Source organism: Crotalus tigris, unplaced genomic scaffold (genome assembly GCF_016545835.1).
Source record: "Crotalus tigris isolate CLP2741 ecotype Arizona unplaced genomic scaffold, ASM1654583v1 scf7180000017933.3771270, whole genome shotgun sequence".
In the NCBI taxonomy this organism is placed as follows: Eukaryota; Metazoa; Chordata; class Lepidosauria; order Squamata; family Viperidae; genus Crotalus; species Crotalus tigris.
In genome coordinates this window covers 1,826,499-1,853,094 of record NW_024096726.1, presented here as the reverse complement: position 1 = coordinate 1,853,094, position 26,596 = coordinate 1,826,499, and the positions used below count along the sequence as shown (strand labels likewise).

General features: G+C 35.9%; 1 protein-coding gene across 8 annotated transcripts in view; it reads left to right on the top strand.

Annotated features, from left to right (window-relative positions):
• SOX6 (SRY-box transcription factor 6) overlaps window positions 1-26,596 on the top strand; it is a 480,950-nt gene that overhangs the window by 125,973 nt on the left and 328,381 nt on the right. The window contains exon 4 of one of the 8 annotated variants that reach the window (XM_039344590.1): window positions 22,788-22,798. The exons of 6 other annotated variants lie outside the window; for them this stretch is intronic. The gene's annotated coding sequence lies outside the window, so the exon portion shown is untranslated. Of the gene's footprint in view, window positions 1-22,787; window positions 22,892-26,596 lie in introns of all 8 variants that reach the window. One more of the 8 variants, XM_039344589.1, reaches the window with a different exon arrangement.

Below are 26,596 nucleotides of genomic sequence, written 5' to 3'. Positions count from 1 at the left end.
AAAGCTTAATGGTGTGCCAATCAGCTTTAGCCCAAGCACATGTTTCTCCAAGAGCAATCCTGTGTGTGTATGTGCATGTGTGCATGCATTTTTGGGTACTTTGGATCAGACATGTAGTTCTGAAGGAGCAGGCTTCAGTTATTCCCTCACCAATTTAGGGCTTATCTGATAACCCAGATGTTACTGTATGAACTAGTAAATCCCTATTATCTTGATACGTCTTTTGTCTTGCATGTGACGGCCTCCAATAGCATAATGTCATTGACCTTCTATTACCTGAACAGTCAGATTTTGTGGATACATTGCAATTCATGTCCTTTATCTAGGATCTTTTTTTTCCCCTTTTTAATGTATACACAGAAGTTCTCCCATTCATTATTAAGATGAGAAAGCTGGGTTGAGAAAATGACATTGTTCTCTCTGATCAGTACAGGTATCGAGCTGTCCTATCTATAGAAAATAATAATGAAATCCTTGTGTGAAGTTTGTGTTTTATAACAGAGTTTCCAAAGATATAAATGTACAGATTTCCCCACATATGCAAATAGTGCAGTATCTGCTTTATTATGTAAATAGTTTTACAAAAAAACTTTGTGACTAATTGTTCAGGAAAGATTGCCGAAGTATAGAAAGAAGACTATGCACATCTAATTATGTTAAAGTATTTTACTGCCTCCAGAAATTCAGGTGAAGACTACATCAAATCGTGTACCTTATGGAATGAAAACTATTGGTTCATTGTCAAATGATTATTAGGTATTCAAAGCCATTATTTTAATATAGCAATGGATGCTTGAATTTTAGAAAACAAACTGTTGCAAAGCTACTAGATGAGTTACACGATCAAGAACAGTAATCTGAAAACATTTCTGTTTCAGCTTAATGCAGCTTTTGTTACATTGAATAAAATGTTGAGGAGACATGGCTTTTAATACATGTTCTGCCAATGGGATTGTTTTCCAAACACCTTTGAACACTACAAGTTAACAGCATGTTAGCAACTAACTCAAACATTATTTCAGTATCATTCATAAATTACTTTAGAATCCTTTGATTTAAAAAGAGTAAATCCCTCAAATCCTACTTTTGGTCAAAGCATAAGACCGTAATTAATTTGGCATGTGCTTTTGAATTAAGAACACAATGTTCTGAGCTTTTCTTAAAAAGCGTTTTTTTTTTTTTGTTCAAAACACTGGAGAAATACTTTTAAGCAGCATTATTAACTAGGTGGAGTTTGTAAGATTTGTTATAAATGAAGGATGTTAATTAAATATTGTTGTTTCTTGCTGTCAATCAAAGGAGGTTAAGTTTTATTTATATTCTGAAAGGAAAAACAGTGAGTGAAACAGGTAAAATATATATACAAGAGCTGCCAGGAAGAACAGAGTTTGGCATAGTATGAATTTAGTCATTTAATTTGCAGGGAGGAAAGTACAGGTAGGAATAAATTACTTGCAATGAGGCTGCTATTTTCTGATACTTGGAGATACTCCTTTAAATGTCCACATGATTGACAGCATCTTCTTCAGCCCAAATTGCTGATATGTGAGGCCAATTCCCACAATTAGTTTAGGTGCTAGGTATCAAGCTCATCACTTGGTAAACTTTGCCTGGCATCATTTCCTAGGATGAGGCAATTACCGTGATTAAGTCGGCATATGCTCGGGGTCAGCAGCTGTGGATGCAGCCCATAGCAGAAAGCAAAAGGAAAGATGACAGCCAAATAAATAAGGAAACAACAGTGCTTTCAAACGGATACCTGCTTCTAAATGGAGTGGTATATTCAAAGAACAGGGGAGCCTAGCGTTGGATTTTATTGATTGTCATTCTTGTTAATTGCCTTTATATTGCATCAGCACAGGACTGATGGGGTGTACATTGAATAATCAAATCAGATCTTTATTATGGTCACAGACCAGCCTATACATTAAACAAATGAAATAGAAACATGTTATTGGTTATTGCAAGGCCATTTAATTTACTATGTTAAAAAAATAAAATAAATGAAGATACGCCCACTTGAAATAAAGCCAACTAAAGTAAGGTTTTTTTTTCTAGCATATCTTCTCAGATGTGTTAAACTGGGTTTGAGATTATTGTAAAAAAAAGTGTTATAGGAACACTTCTAATAAGTAAAATTTTAAATATGATAGGATCCAGTTCTGTTTTGCACCAGCTCTCATAATCATGAGGAATCACTTCTTTGAAAGGACTTCCACTTGTAAATCCTGCTCTCAAAAATTATCCGATCGAGGAAAACCTTTAGTTTTCTTATTGATTTTTATTCCTTTAGTATTCATGAGGAAAAGAAAAGATTCTAAAAGAAAATTAAAAAAAATAAGAAAATAAGACAAATGTAATATATATAGAATACAGGTCAGCCTAATGTTAAACTTTGACTACTGTACACAGTATAATATTTATCTGAATTTTCATTACATCTGTAAAGAGTAGTTCATAAGCAGGGAGTGAACACATGTACCCAATCCAGGACTAAATCTGGAATTATGCTGTCCTTCTTTCATTCTTTGCTTGATAAATCCATAGCTTTGATTTTGGCTGACCTTGAAAAGCAGAGATCTTTATTAGTGCTTGCATCTTTTCTTCCAGCTCACCAACTGGAAAGTGGAAAAAGAATAATTCATTCATTGTCCTGATAGCTAAACCACAATATTCCTAGAGGAAAAGATTTCCCTCATTTCCCTCATCACAAAATATAGCAATATCCATAGCATTTACACTTATATACCGCTTCATAGTGCTTTATAGCCCTCTCTAAGCAGTTTACAGAGTCAGCATATGGCCCCCAACAATTGGGTCCTCATTTTACTGACCTCGGAAGGACGGAAGGCTGAGTCACCCTTGAGCCAGTGAGAATCGAACTGTTGGCAGTTGGCAGAGTTAGCCTGCAATACTGCATTCTAACTACTGCTCCACCATGACTCTTAAAATAAACAATATAGTTAGCTTCCATCCAGTAATCACTTTATATCCATGTCCATTCCAATTTAAACCATTTGAATATGCTTGTTAATTAATTCATTTATTTGATTTATTCTCTGCTTTTCTGTTATAGTGAGCAGAAAATCTAAAAGTAATTTTTTTAAAGCATTAAAAATATAAAGCAAAATTAATGATACATTAAAATTACCCCACAGTTTAAAGGCTGGTGAAGAAGATAAACATATTTTCTAATTTCCTAAACATCAAGGGAGTGGAGACGAAATGAAAATCTTGAAGTAAAGCAACCCCATAAAAGGCTCTTTCCAAGGATGTTATGTGTTTGTACATGCATGTGCGGATGTCAAAAAATTCATGTGATTGAAATCCCACACCTTTTTACATGCATCATATATATGACTCACATAAAAAGAAGTGGGTCTTTAATCTTTTATGTGCAGCTACTATCTTACATTTTTGATCCTCCCTGTTGCAGATGCCCCTGGCCCTCTATCATATATGAGAAGCCTCTGACAGAAGGAATACCTTCAAAAGGACTTCTCCTGCAGATCTTAACAACCAGACATCTTTGTAGCAGAAGAGGCAACACTTTTAGCAAAGGATCTCTCTGCTCTGATTAGCAGTCTAGTTGCTACTTTTTGAAGCAACTGCAATGAATAGATGCTCTTCAAGAATAGCCTCATATAGATTGCATTACAATAATCAGACAATATAACTTAAGTTATGGATACTATTGCCAACCATCTTGTAAAGGAATATATCTGTTGCACTAGACATCATTAGACATAATGGTTACAAAATCTTTCCTGTCATACTTGCTGTAGCAGAGGATCACTGATCCCAGTCTGTAAACCTTTCAATGTAGGCTTGGTCTCTGTTCCTGAATCCAGTTCCAGATTAAATAACAGCACTCCATTTGGATATGGAGCAACATGGAGGACCAGTTCTGGCAGGTGTTCCAAAAGGATGCCATGGTTAGTACTATCATAAATTGCCAAGAGTTTCAGTAGGAATAATAGACCTGTTCTATCCATTATTCTATTTCTAGCATAGGCCATTCACCAAGGTATTCAAAATAATTTTAGTATAAAAGCCTGACTGAGATAGTTCCAGAAATCATTATCATTCAAATACATTTGGAACAATGAAGCCACCACCATTAATTCCATTTCTCTAGAAATTGCATACCTGGTATTATCCTTCAATAAAGATTGTATTACTACCTCTCTTAGGTGGAGGAAGTTATTTTTCCTGTAAGGGGACATTGATTGTTTTCTTAAGCCATGCGATCCAATCCTGTCCTGACTAATTTAATTAGCTAGGAAGGATAAAGTTTGAATGGTAGTTCTCATCTCTCCATATATCCAGTCAATTGAGAATTACAATTTGAGAAGAATCTGAAGTTACAAGACAAACAATTGCCAAGCATACATCTCTGTGACTTATCTTGTTCTTGAATCCAAATCAAGATGGATGTAATTGACTTTACAAATTGCTCACATCACATTTCCAGCTCTTCTGACTTCTTTGTAACATCTTGGTAGAAGAGATGTCACACAGTAAAGAAGAGCAAAACCAGCGGTAAAGTACAGCTGTGATTGTAAAGAAACATTCTTGGCTGCTTCCACTGCTGCTTCGTCCCAAGAAGGAAGAAGGTGGTTTGGAGCAATACTTTACAAATCAGGATACCTAGCAAACAGTATGGTGATTTGCCAAGTGCATTCAGGAAATTATCTAGATTCTAGATCCATCAGGCATCTGGATTGGAGCATGTTAATTGGCTGCCCATCCTTGCAGAGATTTATGCTGTGCAGAAAATGATCAATCCATGACAATGGAATCACATAGAGCCACTCCTTTAAACTTAGCAGTTCCACCTGAAAGGAAAACCAAATCCAAATTGTGCTGTGTTACATACATGGGGTCAGATGTCAGCTGGGTCAAGTGGTATGAAGTCCTGAGCCATTAGGCACCCTCGGAGGGGACATTGATCTCCCCAGCAAAAGAAATTTAGGGTTATTGGACAACATGCCTGAGATCAAGTAGCTCAGGAAGAGAGAGTGAAAGTGAACTAATAGTATTTCTATACTGTTCTGGCCACCCAAAAACAACCACATGCACTCAGTATTGGCAAACTGCCAAGTGGAACATCTGTCAGCAAGATGAAATTATTATACATCCATCTGCTGGCCTCCAATCCTAACTTGCTACCACAGAGTATCCTGGCAGATAAAGCAGGTGGAGATGAATTCCACTTCTGCCAGTTCTGTGTGGTGTGCACAGGCCTTGTCAGTGATTCCATCAAAGATGGAATCAGTGGTAAATAGAAGTTTTACCAGCAGCTAATTAAAATTAAATTAAATGAATCTGATGTTAAAGAATAACGCTGGCAGATTGGAGGTGCCAACATTTTTGCCATCTTGACTTCCTTGATTAGGCTGGTACCTGAACAGAAAGGAGGCAAGTCATTAGTCATCAAGTTGCTGTCATTTCTCTATAATACAATTGCAAGCTCTTCCTACCATATCTTCCCCTTCTAGTTATTATTTTAAAACTTGTTCAAAGGCCACTTTCTATGCCCCATTTTTTTATTTTCCTATTTTCCTGATGTAAATACTAGGCTACAACAACTCACTGGTCCAGATTTATTCTGTTCCTCTTGGTATCCAGCAGTCTACTCCTACCAAAAAAAAAAAGCCCAACAAAGAATAACCCAACTAGTCCAAGGCAGCTATATTTCAAACTCCAGTTTTAGGGATGCAGTTATGGGCAGAGAGCTGAAACATGAAGCACAAAATCAATGACCTGATACTACAAGAACCTACGAGTCATATGTCACTGTACCCTTTTCCTTCTCCACAATCTGCCTGGGCCAAGTGAAGATTTTCTCAACCATTCTGGACAGAGATTTATGCTTTTTTTTCCATTGTAAACTGAAAATGCAAAGAAAGCATAGAACAAGCATAACAGGAAGAACAGAGCTATAGTATAGGAAGCACAATCAATCTTTTGTATACAAGTGTGTCTCTGTGGGAGTGAATGAATGACTGAAACAAACCTAGTATATTAATGCCCACATAATATTTTTGTTGGCTTTAATTTTTGTTTAATAACTGTGTGTGTGTGGTTTGTATGTCTCTGTGTGTATCTTCAAGTCAGTGCTAGCTCCTGGCAACTGCCTGTACTAGTCCCTGCAATTTTCTGGACAAAGTTTTCAGAAGTGGTTGCCATTGCCTCCTTCCTAGGGCTGAAAGGAGAGGGTTTGCCCCAAAGTCACTAAATTGGCTTTGTGCCTAAGGCTGGACTAGAACTCATGGTCTCCCAATTTCTAGCTTGGTGTCTTAAACAGTAGACCAAACTTGCTCTCAGTAACTACATAATGGCTTTTTAATAACTATACTATTTGGGTGAACTCTAGCAAACGTTCACAATTGCTGCAAGAAATTTAGATGCAGAGCATACACAGAGAAACTTACAGAGACTGTTCTAGGGGTGTAAAAAATGATCAGCATGGTTGAGTGGCTTTTAAAACCATTTTTACTGTTCCTTTCTCACATTGTCACTAAAATATTCTCTTTGTTATCTGAATGGGACATCTGCTGACTGGCTGCGCTTTCTTTACCTGATTGTGTGAAAAGTCTTGGTTAAATCTGTTAGGCCTTGGAGGCCCAGTAACCTGCTAAGTGCTGTACGTAGAGTCTGAAAGACAAAATGTCCTTGGATTAACATCACATTTTTGCTTATTTATTTATTTATTTATTACACAATCCACCCTGCTATGAGATACTACAATAAAACATAGGTAATGAGCTGAAGATTCTGTTTAAAAATAAAATTGGAGTGAGAACTTAATTATGCAGCAAATTCTACTTGATCTGTAGTATGTGGCTGATGAAGAAGAGAGATTTGAAGAAGGTTATGGATGGAAAGAAGAAAGGTGTTGACAGGTTTATTATAAACTTACTTTGCCCTAACATTTTGTAAAAATAGAAAGTATGCCAGAATATTCAAAGCAGTGGTTCTCAATCTTTTTAATGCCGCGACCCCCAACCGGTTGTAAGTTGAGGACTACTCAACCGGTCGTAAGTCGAGGACTACTCAACTGGTGCAGCACCGTTTGCAGAATGGGACTTTTGGCAGGCTCAGCAGGGCAGAGACAGCCTGGACAATTCCTATTGGCTTTTGAAAGCCAATAGAATTAGACTCTATTCAAGAGAGTCTATTCTATTGGCTTTCAAAAGCCAATAGAATAAAAGGGAGTAGCACAGCTAAGGAAAAGGGGAAAAAAATGGCGGACTACATTGTTTGGCGACCCCCGTGAAATGGTCGTTCGACCCCAAATGGGGTCCCGACCCACAGGTTGAGAACCACTGATTCAAAGTATTCAAAGAAGTATTCAGATAAGGGCCCTTTTCTTCATCTAGGCACCCTGCAGAAATGTTTGGATTACAAGTCCTAGCATTTTCAACCAGCATGCTTTAATAATTATACTTGAACATGCACATTCACAGCTTTTTGTAATAGGAGTACCAAACTTTCCTGTAGCCTTTTGGTGATAAAACACCCAGTACTGCTAAACAATGATTATTTGGAGATGCTTAGTTATATCCAGTGAAGGCAATGATGATCTAGTTTCCTTGAAATGTTCTTAAAATGAAATTCCTTAAAGTGGACACAGTAGTTGAGGTGGAGTCTGGCACAGTAGAATGAAGTGGAACTAGCTTTTTCTGGAATATGAAACTATAATATTGATGCAGCCTAAAACTAGCTTTATCTTATTTGATAGCCACACTGTTCTGCTTAATTACACTCAGTTTGCAATAAATTATTGTTCCGGTATTTATTGCCAAATATAGCTCTTTCTATACTTGTGCATTTAATTTTTGTTTTCTAAGTAAAGAACTTTGCACTTTTCTCCATTAAATATAATTAAATCTGTTACTCTCAGCCCATTTTACTATGAAGCCCAATTTGAATTTTATATCTTCTAAAGTATTAGCTATTTTATACAATTTTAGGCCATCTGTAAATTTGATAAATATTCATCCTTTAGTACAGATCATTAATAAAAACTTTGAGTCATTTTTTAAAATATTGAATAACCCAATTCTATAATTTTGATCAATATTGTATCATAGTATTGAATCAATCAATGTAAATATCTCCTTTTCAGTGGTGATAAATACACCAAATATGAAGTGGATATAAATAGTCTCAGGCACCCAGTACACATGAGAGCATGAGGTTTCTCAGTTGTGGAGTTACTTCTAAAGTGATGCAAATAGGTGGAAATGTCCCCAGGTATGTACCTTGTAATTCCCTGCCTGGATGGATAGCAGTTGATGATTTGTAGGCTTTCCATAATTAATATCAATTTTCACTTCATATGTTTCTACTAGATAATATTTTATTGACTAATATTTTTGTCCTAACCCTTCTAAATACGAACAAACGAACAAACAAACAAATATTGGGGGGCAATGAGGAATTCACTGTTAGGAAAGAAAGGTCAACCCATTCTGTGGTATTCCATATGTGTGGTGGAATGTAGTCTGGATTCCCAGGAGGGAGGGGCAACATTGCAGAGAGCCAGTAGACTGAAGTTTAGATAGTTGGAAGAAAGTGAATCAAGATAGATCCTCTATATCTTTAATGATACAATGATTGCTTTAGTTTGGCAAGATTTCTGCATATAGGTGAGGAGCAATAAAGGAAGTTGTGTGTCTTTCTTGGTTTCTGGAACTTACAATACGATCCTATTGCAAAGCAAGCATTCTTCTGATTTCATTAAACTTGGGAAAAGCTGCATGGAATCCAATGAAAGGCTTTATACAAACTTTGTTGATTCATGATCGGTGGAAAAGGGGCTTGCATTTTTAGAGGGAATTGAATTTATTCTCATTGTATTTGTGTGTTGGTGTGAGTGTCTGTTGGCTCACATACTACCATTACCATAGTCTGAAAAAAGATGCTCTGTTTTCTGCCATTCACTTTTGTAACAGAGATCTATGAGTATAATAATATCAGGTACTAATGGAATACTATCACTTATCATACTACTGTGAATGTTGGTTGATTTGGCTTCGGAGAATATTGGGGTTCATGAATCATTAGAAATTATTTTATGACTCCAGCGTGCATCTGCATTTAGTGTTTGCATGCATTTAATTAGCCTTGAAGTCTAAATTAGTGCTTTTTGTAAAATAAATCATGACTTTGAGGTGATGAAGTAAATCCAGCATGGTCTGCCATAAAATACTTATAACTTTGCTACACATTTTCCCACTAAGAGTGCTGTGTTAGAACAACTGTTAAAGATCTTTCCCATCAATATTAAGTCAGTTTGCTACATATAATTATTTTATGCTCTGCTCACCCTCGCCTCCCCAGCCCTGGAATTGTATTTGTAGGTCTGTGTGTCTGTTTTCTGAATTTCTCACATAGTATACTAGGTGTCTCTTTCTTGCCTTTTATATAAGGAAGATGACACGAACACTCAAAAGGGAAGGGAATGCAAGTGTTTCCCCTCCACAATGCCCCCTTTTTATAAGTTAATAAAAGGATCTCCTGTTTTGCTTCCAGGGGAGCTGCATGTTCTAATTCACAGCTGTGGGGGTAAGGATCTGCCGGGATGGCCACCAGTGAATGGTGGAGGAGAGTTAAATTCCTTTTTTCAGAAAAAAAATAAAATAAAATATCAAGACTAAAAGCAAGTGCCTTACTTCTCAGCCCTACATTTTTTCTCTCTGTCAAAATGCTTGTCTAAAATGTCTACAGATGGGAGAATGGCAAAAGAAAAATGTTTGCATTTTAAAGATCAAGAAAGCATGTTTGATTTTGAGATAAGCTCTTGGAAATAAGCATCTTGTATCTTTGCAGTCCAAGATCTCTGTCAGTGATTTATTTATTTTGTCACAATTCTTTTCAAAGAAGTAGTGGTGCTAAGCCTTTAATTTAATTGTCATAAAATGTTGCCCTAAAGAAGAATAAAAATGGATTTTTTTTACTATTTCACACAGAGAAGCTTATAACTGCTTAATAGTGTTTTAACTATAGTTTGTATAGACCACATACATTTAAACCCTACGTAATTTTTTTTCTACTGCAGGGCAAACAGCTATGAGACATAACATGCCATGCACAAGCATTTGCCATAAATGTGATAATGGTTCTTTATGAGTTTCATATTTTATTCAAAGTGTCTAAAGGGAGAAGATACAGAGGAGAATCATGAACATGGAATGAGCTGCTATGGTAGTTTCATTATTTACTGGCTTGTACAATTTGAATGTTTCTCAGGTTTCCAGGAATTTTTATAGGTTGTTACCTGGTCCATCATATTCTGGGTAGAAGGGGAACAAACTAAAAATACAATGCAGAATTCTTATTAACCACTTCTGCTGTTGTTTGTTTATAAATAAATTAGGTATCAAGTTGACAGTATATCAATGTATGGATGCATTTAACAGATAAAAGACTTTGGTTTTAACGAACAGCTGCCCAAATAACTGCCAAATAGCAGAAAGAGAAAGAGAGAGAGAGAGGACTGAGTCTGTGGTACATAGCCAACTTTAAAAAAAAACAACACTTTCTGGCTATGATTTTAAGTAGAACTGAAGCTGTTGTTCAGGAAACTATTGCTGTTTATAGAAATTCCCCCGTCCCAATAAATAGATGATAAAAATATAGTTTTTTAGGTTTAATAATTCTCATACAGATGATCCAGATACTGTATTTGTTTTAATGCATTAGGTTCATTTGCATGAGACAGTAAACCAGCATTCACTCTGTAATAACTGGAAATAATACTTTATTGTATTCTTTGGAAGCTAGAATTCATAAACCAAGGGGAAGAAACTTGATTTGCAGCCTTGGTTTGTCAAAAGTATAGGATGTAATGATAATATGCTAGCTAAATTATTGCTGATTTATTTATTGCCTACAGAAGCCAATTTAAAGTACAAACTAAGTGCATTAGTACACACTTCATTCACTAGAAACCAGATTTTTCTGGGAGGGTTCCACTCTCTGGTTTGTCCCTTATATGGTAAAATTATGACACCCCCATTCTAAGAGATTGTCCAAAGACCCTATTTCCAGTTGGTTGGAAGGCTGTGTGTTGCTTGCTAGAGAAACATGGGTAGGCGGCTGGTTTAGAATGAAAAAAACATTTGTTCAGGCTGCAGTGAAAAGTGTTTCACTGTGAGGGTTGACAATGAGCTTTGCTATGTCAGTAAGGGCCAGCCTGAAATAAACATTTTGTTCAACTTGTCTTATTATACTGAAGATGCTCAAATGTTCATTTGCATCTAATGATGCATTGCTACAATTAAATCTGATCAGCATGACAAAGTACATCCATTAATTTATACTTAATTTGACAAAAGATGCAGGCTGTTTAGGTGGCCATCATTTGAAGCTTATGCGTTATGACCACCTTTGCCATGCTCAGGGCTTTTGTGCTTCTCCTGTATAGCATTGCATCTAATACCTGCCTAGCTGAGTGCTCTCAGGGACTTGCCTGAAAATAAAATGTACATGGCCTTGAGTACCATAGTGGAAGAAAGGTGGGCTTAACTGTGATAAACAAATACTAAAGAGAAAAAAGAAGGTATTTTCTTTTTTATAGCAGAAAGAAAGTCTGAGCAAACCGTTCACAATAAAATCATTATTGGATTCAGAAAATACCAGCTATCATACTAGTTTATATTGGTCAAGAAGTCCCTCTCCCTCTTTTGGTTAGCTTCCCTTTTGCTACCTAAAAGGAGTTATTGAGATATCAAGAGTGCCATCATTGAATACCTGAATGCTTAATAAATAAATCACTTCCAAAATTGTATAGTACTTTTGGTTTTGGAAGGCTGTTAGTGTGTGGGGAAAAAAAAAAGAGAAAATACTAGTTGCCATCTGTCTGAAAAACTTTACAGAAGTATAAATGTGAATATTATTAATTTGATTGTTTTGCGGCGTTACATTCTCATATACAGCATGAACATTGTTCTAAAAAGAAAGAAAGTGTGGTGTAAATATCTTTAATTTGTATTCAGGCCAATTGGCTTAGTGTATTACTAATAGAACTGATATAATATCTATCTGCAGTTTCTTAAAGCAGATGCATCTTTTCCTGGGACATTTAGTTTGAGTCTAGGAAAAGACAGGAGAGACTGTATCCCTGTATTTCTTTAAACGTTTTTGCCTTTGAATCCAAAGCCAGCCCCAGTCATTAATGGCACTTGGAATAGGGTATTGATTACACTATACTTAAAAAAGATGTGTTTGTTTAAAGAACAGACATCCTGAATTCCACATACTTTGTGGCCAGTCCTTGGTATTCCATTTATTGGACAAGACAAATAAGCATGCATTTGACTGAATGAGGTATAAGATAAGGAGGCATATCTAGATCCATCTCAAGTTTGTTGCAGACCTAGTTATGGGAAACAGGTTGTATGGATGGTTGATTTGTGCCAGGAACTGGACATATGGCATATCCCTATTAGGTTACTGCATTTTTCTGTACATTGACAATTATATCAGACTGAACTACTTGTTTGAAAAGGGTTTTGGAAGAATTTTCAGTCCTTGAAAGGATATTTCAGAATGTTATTATTTGTAATAGCCATTTAAATTCAGATTTCCATCTTATTCTTTATATCTGTCTGTCTGTCTGTCTGTCCATCCATCTATCCATCCATCCACTTTTGGTTTTTGAAGTTGAAATATATCATAATATTGATTATCACAACACTATCATTTTATATAAAAGCAAGGAGATACTTTCTAAATCCCAGCTCATCTGATACAGGATGAAATACTATATATTAAGGAGAATAATCAAAATTCAATTCAGGGAAAGACAGTCTTAATCAGTTAATAAAAAAACCAGATAATTAAAAAAAGATTTGGTCCTGTGTTGAATGGGACTGTTAGGCGCACAGTTTCTGCATTCTAATGTAATTCTAGATTTAGCCTTGAATCTGGAAAACCTAGTTTTGATAATAGCCAGAAGTCTGTATGTTGAGCCAGTATTATCTGTAAATGTAAAATAATGTGAAACATGGCATATTTACATTCAATTTAGGTGTGTATAAAGTGCTTTAGATGGCTAAAAAAATAATAAATCGTTATAGGATGTGGCATCCAAACTACATGACGCTGACATGTTTGAACCAGGATTCTCTCATGTGAATCTGTTCAGTTTTAGTCACCTCACTGTATGTATTTTTTTAGTTAGAAGATTTATATGGCTGCCCACTCACTTTCAGTGATTCTGGGTTACTTACAAACAATAAAAACCCAATATAAAAGAATAAAAAAAAAAACCAATCCCCCCCCCCATTCCCCAATAGTATCTCCTGCTGCTATTAGAGAGGTACTTGAGAGAAAGACAAAATTGAGGGCCTTCCTGGGCCTTTAATGCTCTGGAATTGCCTGTCCAGAGACATGACATGGTCACTCCTATTATTCTGTCAGAAAGCAGTGTCATCTTCTTTAGAAAAGTTCTAAGTGGAAATAGCTGTTAATATGATATGTATTCAGGGCATTTATGTATATCATTGGATACGCTTTCATGTGTTAAATATACTTTTTTTTCATTATTAGCAATCTGGCCTATTTTTCACGGAAAAACAAGGTATAACTTTAATGCGTTTGAAAAGAATTTTGACAAAATAATTAATTTCACTGAATGAGTTTTAATTAAAATATCTTATAGTTTGATGATACATTTGTATCTTATTGTTGGTTAGCAACTTGGGTCAGCATTTGTATCAGCATAGGATACACATTTAAAGCAAATTACGCAAATTCCTTTTATGTAGGGATTGTCCATCGTTGCTCTTTCTTCTCTAAACAGAAAAGATTTTGTACATCTTTTAGTGATATAGTAACTAATCCTGAAGGATACATCAATTCATGTTCTAAATTGCTTTGTCTAATATGAATAACAATAATTTCTCATCCAGGGTCAATTGCTGAGAGGAAATATAAGGGGAAAAGATTGGCCCCAACTTTGCTGGCCTTGTCGAAGCCCCTCAAAACTTGAATGTGCCATTAGGCTTGGGAATCTGAAGGAAGTAGGGAGCCTGTTACATGATTTTTAAGTCAGATTGCACTCTCCCTTGTATTTTCATAACCACATTTTTTTAGCGATAGCTTTTCATGATTTTCAGTCGGTTTTAATAATGGAAAACTGTGATGGTTAGTTGTGTTTAATTGTATATGCTGGCCAAGTGAGCTGGGTGGCCATAAACAATAAGAATGAATGAATGAATGAATAGCATTTTGGGGGGGGGGAGTTATGGCAGAGGAGACAGTCACATGGATAGGGTGCTCCAATGTCCAAGTTTCTAGCATAGAGATGCTTCAATCTTACCTGCTGCCATGTTCTTTTTCATAGGTACTGATGAAAATATCCTGCAATTTTCATTTAATTCTGTCAAGCAGATTAGGGTAAATAATTTCCCTCAGTGGCAAGACATGGGAGTTCAGGGGGGTGGAATTTCAAATGGAGGTTTAGTTCAGGCACCAAATCAGGTAGAAGCAAAGCTCTCTGTTTCAGAGTATTGATTAGATTTCAGAACAACCCTTTTAGTTTGCATACACCCCCAATTATTGCTTTATCCAGGCAGTTCATGGCAGTGAGATAGTTATATATTTTCCAAGCATATATGTGAATGCTTATCTGCATTACGCTTTATGCAAGAGAGATTTCAATCACTCTAGGTTTATGTGGGAGTCCAGTCCTCCTCAATTATAATAATATCCTCATAAACAAGATACCAAAAGATTTCCTCTTTGCCCTGTCTGTATGACAACAACATACCGAAGCATGCAAATAATTTGTAGCACATTGTACCAATTAAATCACAAGTTATGGGTATAATTTGATTCTAAACATATGCCAAAGTCATCTCTCTTTCAGAAACTTCAGTTCTTCAAAGTTTAGTGCTGTGAGTTCTTCTGCTTTTTAAACTACTCTAGTTCTGATGTTTTTTGGCCTGTGGTGCAGCTGATTTTAGTTGTCGGTTTAAAAAGCATACTGCAGTCTTTCCTGAGGCCTTTCACATTGTCTGCCTGAATTATGTTTCCCAAGAGGAGTCTTTGAAAAGCTGCTTGCTACCCTTTCAGGTGTCCTTTGTCATAATTATTATTATAGTCCATTGTCCATGTTTGACTAGTTATTTTTAGATAACAAACCAAATTCCTACTTATGATCTATAGGCTATTATTTGAAGGGGCAAGGCTTTGAGTTTTTCAACAAGATTTTGCATGAACCACCATGTATCATTTCAGTTTATTTTCTTTAAGAAAAGCCGTGCAGAAAACCAAATTAGAACAATAAATTAAACTATAATCGGTTAAAGAGAATTGGGGAGCAGAGGGAGAAATGAAGTACTAAGGGAAAGTAATCAGGGATTTAGCATCCTCTGAAATGATAGTCTTTGTTTGGCACTAGAGAGTTAGCAGAAGAGGTTAATGAATTACAAAGTAGGTCCAAAATCTAGCCAGAAGGAAAAAAAAAAATATAGTTGCAGATAATTTTCTAAGATTATAACATTTTAATCTTTAAAGCTAGAAATGACTTCATGCTAGAGCAGTGGTTCTCAACCTTTTTAATGCCGCGACTCCCAACCGGTCATAAGTCGAGGACTACTCAACCGGTCGTAAGTCGAGGACTACTCAACTGGTGCAGCACTGTTTGCAGAATGGGACTTTTGGCGGGCTCAACAGGGCAGAGACAGCCTGGACAATTCCTATTGGCTTTTGAGTCAAGAGAGTCTATTCTATTGGCTTTCAAAAGCCAATAGAATAAAAGGGAGTAGCACAGCTAAGGAAAAGGGGGAAAAAATGGCAGACTGCGTTGTTTGGCGACCCCGGTGAAATGGTCATTCGACCCCAAATGAGGTCCCGACCCACAGGTTGAGAACCACTGTGCTAGAGCCTCTGAGACTGCTTAGTCTGTTGCCATATATTAAACACTTTTTTTTTTGAAAACCTTTTTGGAGGTTTTCTGCTAATTATATGAAAGATGACCTATAGCAGGAACATTTTAAGACAGCATCCATATTAAGAGTATGTATTGCATGTATCAGTTCTGTTGCCTTTTAGGAACCAAATATTTTGCCTACTTTAGATATTTAATTCTTTTTATAATGGAGGAACCTTAGCAAAATATCTAAGATAATAGAGAATCTTGTAATTAGAAGAATTAATGATTTGTAATATGAAAAAGATATTTTGAAACAGGAACTGAGTTTTCAAACACATGCCATTTGTTAATCAACCCACAGTTATAATATGGAGTCATTCTTCTTCATAAGGTTAACAAATAAAATATGTAATCCTACCTATTGGATAAAGTCACAATCAAACTATATTATGATTTTGTGATATGGGAACCCGTATCTGAGGTGGGGAAGGGGGCAAGCAGGGTTAAATAATAAAAGATATAATGTGGTGTCACAAATCCTATGAATTATGTAAAGATGTTGTGCCATGTATTAAAATAACACAAGCATGAAAGGATGGGTTTGGCTGGTGACACCACAATGAATATTTTTTTTAGTATGGTCTATACTAAATGACTATGCCCCTACCAATAACCTGAAGTTGTTTTAAGATTGTGCGGAAATCACTAATTTGTGCACATCATAATTAATTAATTCAGCATTGCATTCATACATACTACAGAGCAGGGGTCTCCAAACATGGCAACTTTAAGATATGCTGGCTGAGGAATTCTGGGAGTTGAAGTCCACAAGTCATAAAGTTGCCAACTTTGGAGATCCCTGCTACAGGGGACTGTATAAGTCTGTGGCACAGGTGGTTTTTTTTGTAATTTTAATTTTATCAGGGAAAACATGAAAAATAGCTGTGCCATCACAGATATATTAGTTGCATGCATAGCCTACAGGAAGAAATGTGTGCAGCTCTAGACATATTGGCTTATATTGATGAGCCGAGGTGGCGCAGCAGTTAGAGTGCAGTACTGCAGGCCACTTTAGCTGACTGTGTTCAGCAAGTCAGCGGTTCAAATCTCACCGGCTCAAGGTTGACTCAGCCTTCCATCCTTCCAGGGTAGGTAAAATGAGGACCCAGATTGTTGGGGGCAATGTAAATATATATATACATTGCTTACTGGTGTACACCGCTTAGAGAGTGCTTGCACTTAAAACGGTATATAAGTCTCATAAATAAATAAATAAATAAATAAATATTGGTTTACAATTATTTTTGAATTGGTCTTAGACAGCTAGTTTTAGGTGTAATTGCAGTTTTGTATCTTATTTGTTCAATGTGTTACTGCAACATTGTGTTAGACTAGAAAATAAATTAAAATTTTCTTGAGCTAATACCTAAATCAATCAGTCAATCAAATTACCACATATCTAGTGATTTCAAATCCCCTTACTTGGGGTAGTAATAGCAAGCTGCTCATTGCAACAAAGTTTACTACTGTTTGTTTAAGTGTATCACAACAGTTCAAGTTAAACATAACCCTGTCACAAAAAGGTTATTGGAAAGGTATGCAGCTTAGCTTTCCTTTTTCTATTTGTGGCTCAGATATATATTTTTTTCCTATCTTCACTGATTTAGCTGAGTCTCAGACTGAGCCTGAGCATCCAAATTGGGACAGTAACAAGAATTTTGGCTGTAAAGTTAATCAGCAAAGATTATTATTGTCAATTCTTTTCCTAAACAGTAACCTATATGAATGACACTTTTTGTACAAAACTCATTTCAGTTCTTGTTCTTTTTCCATAGCATTATGAGCCCTGAATTTGTGTAACTGTTTTGCTACTGTTTGTGCTTTGCTATGCTACTAACTGCTGTTATGCCAGTCTGATCCTACCAGGCTGCTATGCTGAACTCTTAAATTACTGCTACTGTGCTATGTACACTAATGTAATATATGGATATTCGATAAAAACCGCAGGACACTAAGTACTATGCTTAGGCAGGAGCTCATTGTTCTAATGCTGAATGGATACAGATATTGGCTGGAAGGCTTTTTATCCAGTGAAGGTTAAGCAACACAGTTAATTTACTATCTAAACAATTCTAAGTTTAAAGCCAATGTTCATGTTGCATGTGGGAGACTGGCCCCATATTTTTCTACTTATTTGCTAAAACGACTGTGGTGTGTGTTTCAACATTTGACTTTTATTAAATCAAAATGTGCTTTTCAAATGCTAGCTTAGGCTCGTGGGTATTGAGTTACTCACAGAAGGCATTTGTTCACATTACACAGTGTCCTTAAAATATTCTTTCTTATGACCCATTCTTGTAATTCCTTTAGTGCTGATCTACTACTAAATTAATTGAAAGGTTTATAAGTAGATGCTTTGATGATTTGGACACTCTAGATTTTGTTTCTCATGAAACTCCAGAAGTGTGATATCTCAGCTTCTTTTCCACACCACAGTGCAGCTACCAACTGAATAAACATACAGTGTTGATTCAGAACAGATCAAAGGTGGATGTTGATTTGTTTAAAAGCTATCCCAGTGAGAGATGATTTGCATGTCTGAATGAATAAGCCCAGCTAATGCTATAGCTGGAATCTGGCTGAAGATCTACTGCAGTTTTGGTAGACGTTCAGCCGACGTTGACGTTGAGCATCAAATAAAAACATATGTGAAAATGACTTAGTACTTATAGTGCCACATAGATCTGTTGGTCCTTGAAATCCATTATTTTCTAGTAGCTTTCAAACCTCTGCGATATAGTGCCATTTACATTGATATGTATCATCTTCCCAAATTGAATATGGAATTGTCAGTATACATTTACATTCTGTTTTGTATGATATCATTAAAACTACTTGCTATGCATAGTTGATCCTGTATATACCTCTTTGTTTAAAAAAAGCAAGCTTCTCTGCACCTATATACAGGCAATGTAGGAATATAGACAGAGATGTTATATCTATATTTTGCATTTTTTAAAGATTGAAAATGGGAATGAAGGCAACTTCTATCTCAGTTCCTATTCTGATACTTTACTATATGAAGCCACTGAATGAGGTCATTCAGAATCATCCCTAGTCAATTATACCTCTCTACCATGTGCCAAGGCAAGTAATGCTGTTCTGATCCTATCTTAGTTCCTGGAGTCAATAAGGTCTGGATGGGGAGAATCTGCCTACGATCAAACCCTAGCAAGACAGAATGATTATGGATCTTTGCCCTCCTGGGATTAGGAGAATTGATATTTCTGACTCTGGATGGGTTAACATTCTGCTGAACAGAATTAGGATGCAATTTCAGGATTCCTAGACTTGTGGTTTCTCCTGGAAGGCGGCAGCTATTTAGGTGCACCTATGCACAAAATCATCTTGTGCACCACTTGTGCCCATTCCTGTACTGGGAGGCCATGCTCATGGTCACTCATATCAGGCACCTCCAATTGATTTACTACAATCACTCTACATGGGGCTACCCTTGAAGTCTAAGGCAATGTACAGTAGTTGCTGGGTACCCTATGGTTTGCCCAGGTTATATCATTGTTGTGTTAGCTATACTGACTTCCAATTATTTTTTGAGTGTAATTCAAGGTCTGTTTATCAACATTAAAGCCTGCATGGCACAGGACCAGGCTATTCTCAGGACTATTTTTCCCTGAGGTTATGTCTCACTAGGTCAGAGAAGGTGGACCTGCTCCAGGTCCATTCCCTTAACTGTCATTTGATGGGATTTTGGAGGTGCACCTTCTCTATAGTCACCCCCCCTGCAATAGTCTTCCACTCAAGATTCAAGGAGGGACTTCTACTCTTTTAATTTTTCTGAAGGTCATAAAGATGTGGCTCTTCCCCTCAAGTATTTGATGAGGATGGGGATTGAGTCAGAGGGGTAATAGTTTGGTCTGGTGTCTACTGCTTTTATTCCTGTTTTATTGATTAGAATGAGTTGCCTAGGATCAATAGGTGGTCTGGATAGCCATATAAGTTCAATCAGCAAGCAAGCAAAAGAAGAAAAGCTAAACATTCAACTTGCAACTTATTGGGGATGGCCAACATGTAATAACATACCTGTGCACAAAAACTGTATAATTGTCATGCAAAATAGCAATAGCACTTAGACTTATATACTGCTTCACAGTGCTTTATAGCCCTCTCTAAGCAGTTTACAGTGTCAGTATATTGCCCACAACAATCTAGGTCCTCATTTTACCAGCTTTGGAAGATGGAAGGCTCAGTCAACCTTGAGCCGATTAGAATCAAACTACTGGCAATCAACAGAATTAGCCTGCAATACTGCATTCTAAACACTGCGCCACCTCAATTTGATTAGACACCTTAAGATCCCATCTGTCTTGGAGGGATGGTATAGCAGAAGGTTCACTCTTATGCTACTCCATAGATACACTAATGTATACTTTTAAGTGATAGTGACATTAATAGAAAAGGAGAATTAAAACCACCCTTCTTACCTTTTTCCTCTTCAACCAAGCCTTTTGAATTTCTTAATTAATTATGATTTTAGAGACTGTGTAATTTTAAATATGGATTTTAATTAAAATATTTTCATTTTTGTTAGCTGCTCAGGATTCTGGGGAAGGGGGGGTGGGCTACAAAAAGAAATACAACCCTTTAATTTATTTGCATATGCATGAGCACTATTCAATTCAGTGGATTTGATTAGAAATTTAGAGAATTGTATGACTGATTCCTTGAATATTTTTGTTTTTTGCCTTATTGTTCAATATTAATTCTGTCATTCAGTTTTGGGTTTGTTTTCTGCTACATATTAAATCCACAATAATAATAATCTCTGAATTGATATACGTATTTCTTTATGCATAAAATGATGTAGGGGAGACCCCAGCTTGGATCATTCATTATGTGACTTGAAAAAGGTTTATTACTTTGTGCAGCAGTGCGGTCACCTGGCAATGGTCATTAGTGTTTTAGTCGTTTTTACTTCACAACAATGCACAACATGCTAATTAGAGGGTTCTGAAAGCTAAGCAACCTGTTTTAAAATCAGACATTTTAATTTGCAGCATTAATGGCTATATTATAATAATGGGCTTTGAAAAACTCAAAAGGGCATTTCTCATGTTCCAGTAGCGAGGCCCAATATAACAGAGGATGACAAAATTAAAAATCTCATAATATGACCTTTGCTTAGGATAAAAGGCTGTTTCATAACAATTCCCTTTTGTTCTTTGTTTAAGCCATTACTCCAAAAGGAGACTTCGATTAATCTAAGTAAATGCATCATTACAGTTCTAATCCATGTCCTTCTGTCAGTGTCTGTTTTAATTAAATAAGAAACACTATCAGAAAGATATTATGCACAAAGCTGTGTTGGGAAAGAGAGATTCCGTTGATCGGGGTATTAAAAAAGTCTTTGCTATTTTGTCTACTTGTATAATCCCAGGAGCTACCCTGTTGAAAATAAAAAGGGGAAAATGTGGAGAACAATTTAACATGGCACTTCTTTTTTTTTTTTTATTGAAAGTTTTATAAATTTTACAAAAAGACAAAAACAATACAAAACGAAAATAACATATACAAAAAAAACACTAAACATTACATATAAAAAAACCCCCATCCCCCACCCCTCACCATAAACCCTCCCTTCCCCCCCCCTGAGCTTCCCAGAGCAGAATATAGGCTTAATTGAAAATTAACAAATAAAAAATTAAGTTAAAAAATTTTATGTAATATCTATAAGTAACATTAAAATATATATATAAGTATATATATCTCTCTATATATGAAGATAAAAATTATGAAAAAGCTATATAATATTTTTTTGTACCCAATCTAAATTGTATAAATTTTATCCATTTATCCCAAACGACAAGAAACTTCTCTTGCGTTTGTTGCTTTAGGAAAGCCGAAATCTGTGCCATTTCCGCCAAATAAGCTACTTTAAGAAACCATTCCTGCAATGTAGGCAAAGACTCCTTCTTCCAGTATTGTCCAACTAACAGCCTCGCGGCTGTAATCAAATTTAACATCAATACAACCTCCTTTGTATCACAATCTGTAACTATACCCAGCAAGAATAATTGCGGAGTAAATTTTACACTCCTTTTAAAAATTCTCTGGATATTCCACCATATCTTAATCCAAAATGCTTTTATCTCTCTACATGACCACCAAATATGATAATAAGAAGCATCCATATAGCCACCTCTCCAACATTTGGGTTGTATGTCAGGGTACATAAGAGACATTTTTTGTGGATCAAGGTGCCATCTATAAAACATTTTATAAAAATTCTCCCTTAAGTTCTGTGCTTGTGTAAATTTGACATTTCTCACCCAGATAACATGGCACTTCTTGTTATCACTATATTTTTGGTGAAATAATTCCTGTAGTGAAGCTAATTATTTAGAGACATTAATAAGAGAAACTCTGCAACAACTTGGCTTTTATTCTTCCCGTGTTTAGCTTTCTTAAACAATGTAACATCTTTATGTTTTCTCCTGTAATGTCAGTTTTTAAAATGTGTTTTGTATAATTAAAAGTGACACTGTTTTAAGTACTTAAGTATATATCAGATTAATGTTGAATTTGAAATGTTTGTGGAAATCTTGAGATAATGATTTTTTAAAAAATAAATTTGGTATAAAATTAAGATATTTAATCTAGTTAACATTGCTCTTCCTCAGAGTAAAGTTCTAATAACCCTCTTTGAGTTTGTTGCTGCACTCAGATCAAAATACTTAATCTGATGAAAAGAGAAAATATATAACACTGAGTTTAATTAATTTAATCTAATACAATGAAGATATGAAACAAAACAAGAATTGTATAAATCAAGATACTTTGTTTACAGCCTAATACATTAATATATTTTGTTTTTCAGATCACAAAAAGGTACTTGACTTTAAAGGAAATATGATTCTATGACCAAGAGCTTGTATACAATGAAAATAAGTATTTCTCCTATTAAAACACCAATCTTTCAAGGTATAAAAGCAACATTTTTTTAAAAAAGAGAAAAAAGTATAGCAGTCAAAAATGAACTTCTTATGAAAATATCAGATGTTTATGTCAAGATAGTTCTACAATGCAGTTGAAATCTGATTATTCCTATTTGTTTTGACTTTGGACTTCCAACCCTTCAAATATTTGCCTATATACTTGTGTATATATATTGTGTGTGTGTGTCTGTGTGTCTGTGTATATATATCATCGCTTTCTTATTATCCAAATTTGTATATGCATGGCCACAGGTTAATAAAAAGATGCTTATTACTATATTGTTAGTGTGTTTGTGTGTGTATGTATCACTGCATGATAACTACCTACTTTAAACTTTCTCAGGCTCTCAAAAAAATGCTGTTCGGACAGCAATTGGCAATTGTTGTAGGATGCTAATAATGAATTCCCCTTGGTTGCAAACTCCCTTGTTATAACCATTTCCCTCCATTGAGCAGCTTTGTCCCTCCTCTTTTAGGAGGGAGCAAAAGCTTGGTTAGAGTTCAGTCAAATGCTATGTAACTAGGTAGTTACTGCAGTAGAAAGAACAAAGACCGATTAATACAGAATAAATCCTTGGATGTTAGTGATCTCTAAGTGGATAAATGTTTATAAACAGAAATTGTCTACCATGTGTTAGAAATATTGTAAAAATACTGTAAAAATACACTTTTTATAATATAGTGTGTTCATACATACATACATACATACATACATATTATCCTTCTGCTTGTTCATCTGCTGTCCATCCACTAGACAACATCAAGAGGTTATAAATAAAAGTTTCATCTGTATATTTTTGCTGTAGCACTACATACTTTAAAAAGCATTTTTATGAGGATTTGGCACCTGCTGGCATGTTGGAAGATAAGGCATATGAGACCTCAGACTGAGGGAGCTAGCAGAAATGTTGTCTGGTACAATAGCAGTGTATATTGTCCTAATGGAATTGTCTCTGTATTCCTCTTATTCCTTGTTTATTGTCCCTGTTTTTTGTTTCTGTTATGCCTGGAGGAAATATTTGCCTTTTTTGAAGTGGGACATCATATATTGAAACTGAAAAAAAAAGTTGAGCTATATTTTGCATTACTTTTGATGATTAAATATTGTACCAGAAATGGTTGAATGTGTGCATTGTTTATTAAAAAGAATGCTGAATTTTAAGTAATTATATGAATATGCAAGGTTGTATCTTGAATAAATCATGTTTTGTAATTCCCTAATTTCCTAATTAACTGAATGTGTCCAATAGAAATATACAGTTTATTAAGGGACTAGAAAGACTAAAGAAAGTGTCCTCTTTCATTACAGTAGCTAGACAAGCAATGATATCTGTGTAATGTAGGCAGTAGCAACAGTCTTCTTCAAATAGTAGTACTCCTGTGTCTGTGGTTTTTAAAAAAGAATCTCAGGGGGTCATGAACAATCCTGGCAACCGCTTCTAAGGATTTCAATAAATAGGACTTTTTATCCAAAACAATTGCCTTTTATATTACTTTTAAACAAAACTACTAGTCCATCAAGAGTCTCAAAAGGAAAAACAATTCTGCAGAGTGCTGGTATGGCAGAGCAGACCAATCATTATGGCACCCATTCTCTAGTCCTTTATTTTTCAAGTTCGCAACAATAGGTTGTTGATTCAATGGACAAGACCAGAACAATTAAGTTCTCTGTTTAGAGAAGTGCAGCATTTTAATGCCCTCCTCTAATAATGGTCTCATTATTGTTATTCTAAGACTGGGCCTCAGGAGGATGAATATTTGCTGGAGGTACGTCATTATTTTGCAAATTTCGATTAGCTCATCATGTTGTCTGTACTGTGAAAATCGTAGCTAATTAGAGCAGCCAGTTAGACTACCAGCTTCTGAGCTTATGAGTTAAAAGGTAGCATACTTGATAGGCCAGTGATGTGAAAAAGGTGGTTAAAAGGAGGATTAGAGCTGTTGCCTTAGTAACTCTAACTTCCATCTGTGAGGGAACAATGGACTTGTGTTTCTCCCCACCTTGGTGTAAAAATTGGTTTGTTTTGAAAGGACAGGGCTCTTTATTTGACAATCTGGAATTCAGTCTGAATGTAGTTTTAGTTCTTAGGAAAGACCATTGGGGATAGGCAGGGTGAAAGGTCATGGTGAGCTCAAGGACATGAAAGCTTGTTGTCTCATGTAACAATTGCAGATTGTTTTGTCTTATTATTTCTAGCCAACTACTGAGTCAGGTGATGGAACAAATACCTCCAGATTAGTCAGGTGAAACAGGAAAGAGAGATAATGTACCTTTTGGAGCACAAAAGATAGCTAAAGTTCATTCTTATTAAACAAAGTTGCATTTATTTGGGTCCATAGTCTGGAAAAAAACAAAAGATGAAACTTGTTTACCAAGCCACAGAGTTCCTTGGCGATTTTGTACCCTACCCCCACCCCCCGTAGGCCATCACATATACAGAAAGCACTCCAAAGTGCTAGAAAATGTTATTTAAGCTTGCTTCCCATGAAGAAAAATCCCCCGGAGTATCAGTGATGCGATACTTAACAATAAATTTAGCAGCTGTGCTTTCTCACATTATTGGCTTTTTAGAAAGGTTTGCTTTCAAATCCACAATGAATAATATTCACTACAATATGAAGGAGATTTGCTTCCAGACTTTATAACATTTTATCTGCAGCACCTCTGATGGAAACAATACAGTAAATAAGTTTAAAACCTTCTATTACAAAGCCCCCCACTCCCACGCAAAAGTATACATTTGCTACTTGTTTTGTGTGAAGAGGAGGTCAAGCTTCTTTGTGTGAGGTTTGATCTTGAAGAGATTTTTCTCTTTGTCTGTGGGGAACATAAAGGCACTTCAGGGCTGTTTAATAAAACAGCTCCAGCATGCTTTTTGCAGGGAAATTATTTTTGTTAAAAGTAAAAAGGCTGCAATCTTCTGGATTTTGCCCAGGGCTTCCTAAAACGAACTCACTGCTTTTTTTAAAAAAGGAGAAGCAAGGTTGAACTTTCCATTATTTCTTTTCTCTAACTTCACACCTTAGTTGGCCAGAGCATCCTAATTCATTTCTTTCTTTTTCATCTCAGCCAGAACAAATTCATCCGGTATTTCCCAAACAAATCCAGTTTTTAGCCTCTGAAACCCTCAACCTGCTGGAAACCCAAAAAGAGCTAAATATCTAGGATTTCTGCTGGGTTTTCAAGGAGGTTGATCACCTGCCCTCTATCCCTGGGTCAATCCATTAGGTTTCTTCTTTGTTTCAGGGCTGCATGCCTTCCCAGTGCTTGTTCATTTACCTACCCGGCTCTCTAATTTCTCTTCCTACTCTCTGCTCTTCTCTTTATTTTCCATTTCTTCTTGGGGATCCCTGCTCTTTTCTTTTCCACCTCCAGTATGTTCCTTCCAATGCTTGTGTCTAGCCATTTTGCTCCTTCTCGGACGTACCTTCTTTTCTTGTCCGTTTTCTCTCCTCTTTTCCTACTGCCAAACCCAACCCAGGATTTTGTCTTCATTTTTCCTTCCTGACCTCCCCACCCAGGGATCTAGTTTGTTTCCCCATCTTGCTCTATAGTCTAGGATCTATTCTTCCTTCTTTGTTAATTATGATTGGACAACCCTATGAACCATTGGATCATCCTTTGAGAGAAAGGTAGTGCAGTTTGATGTGATCAGAATGAACATTACATTTTAGGCTGAAATTTTTTTTT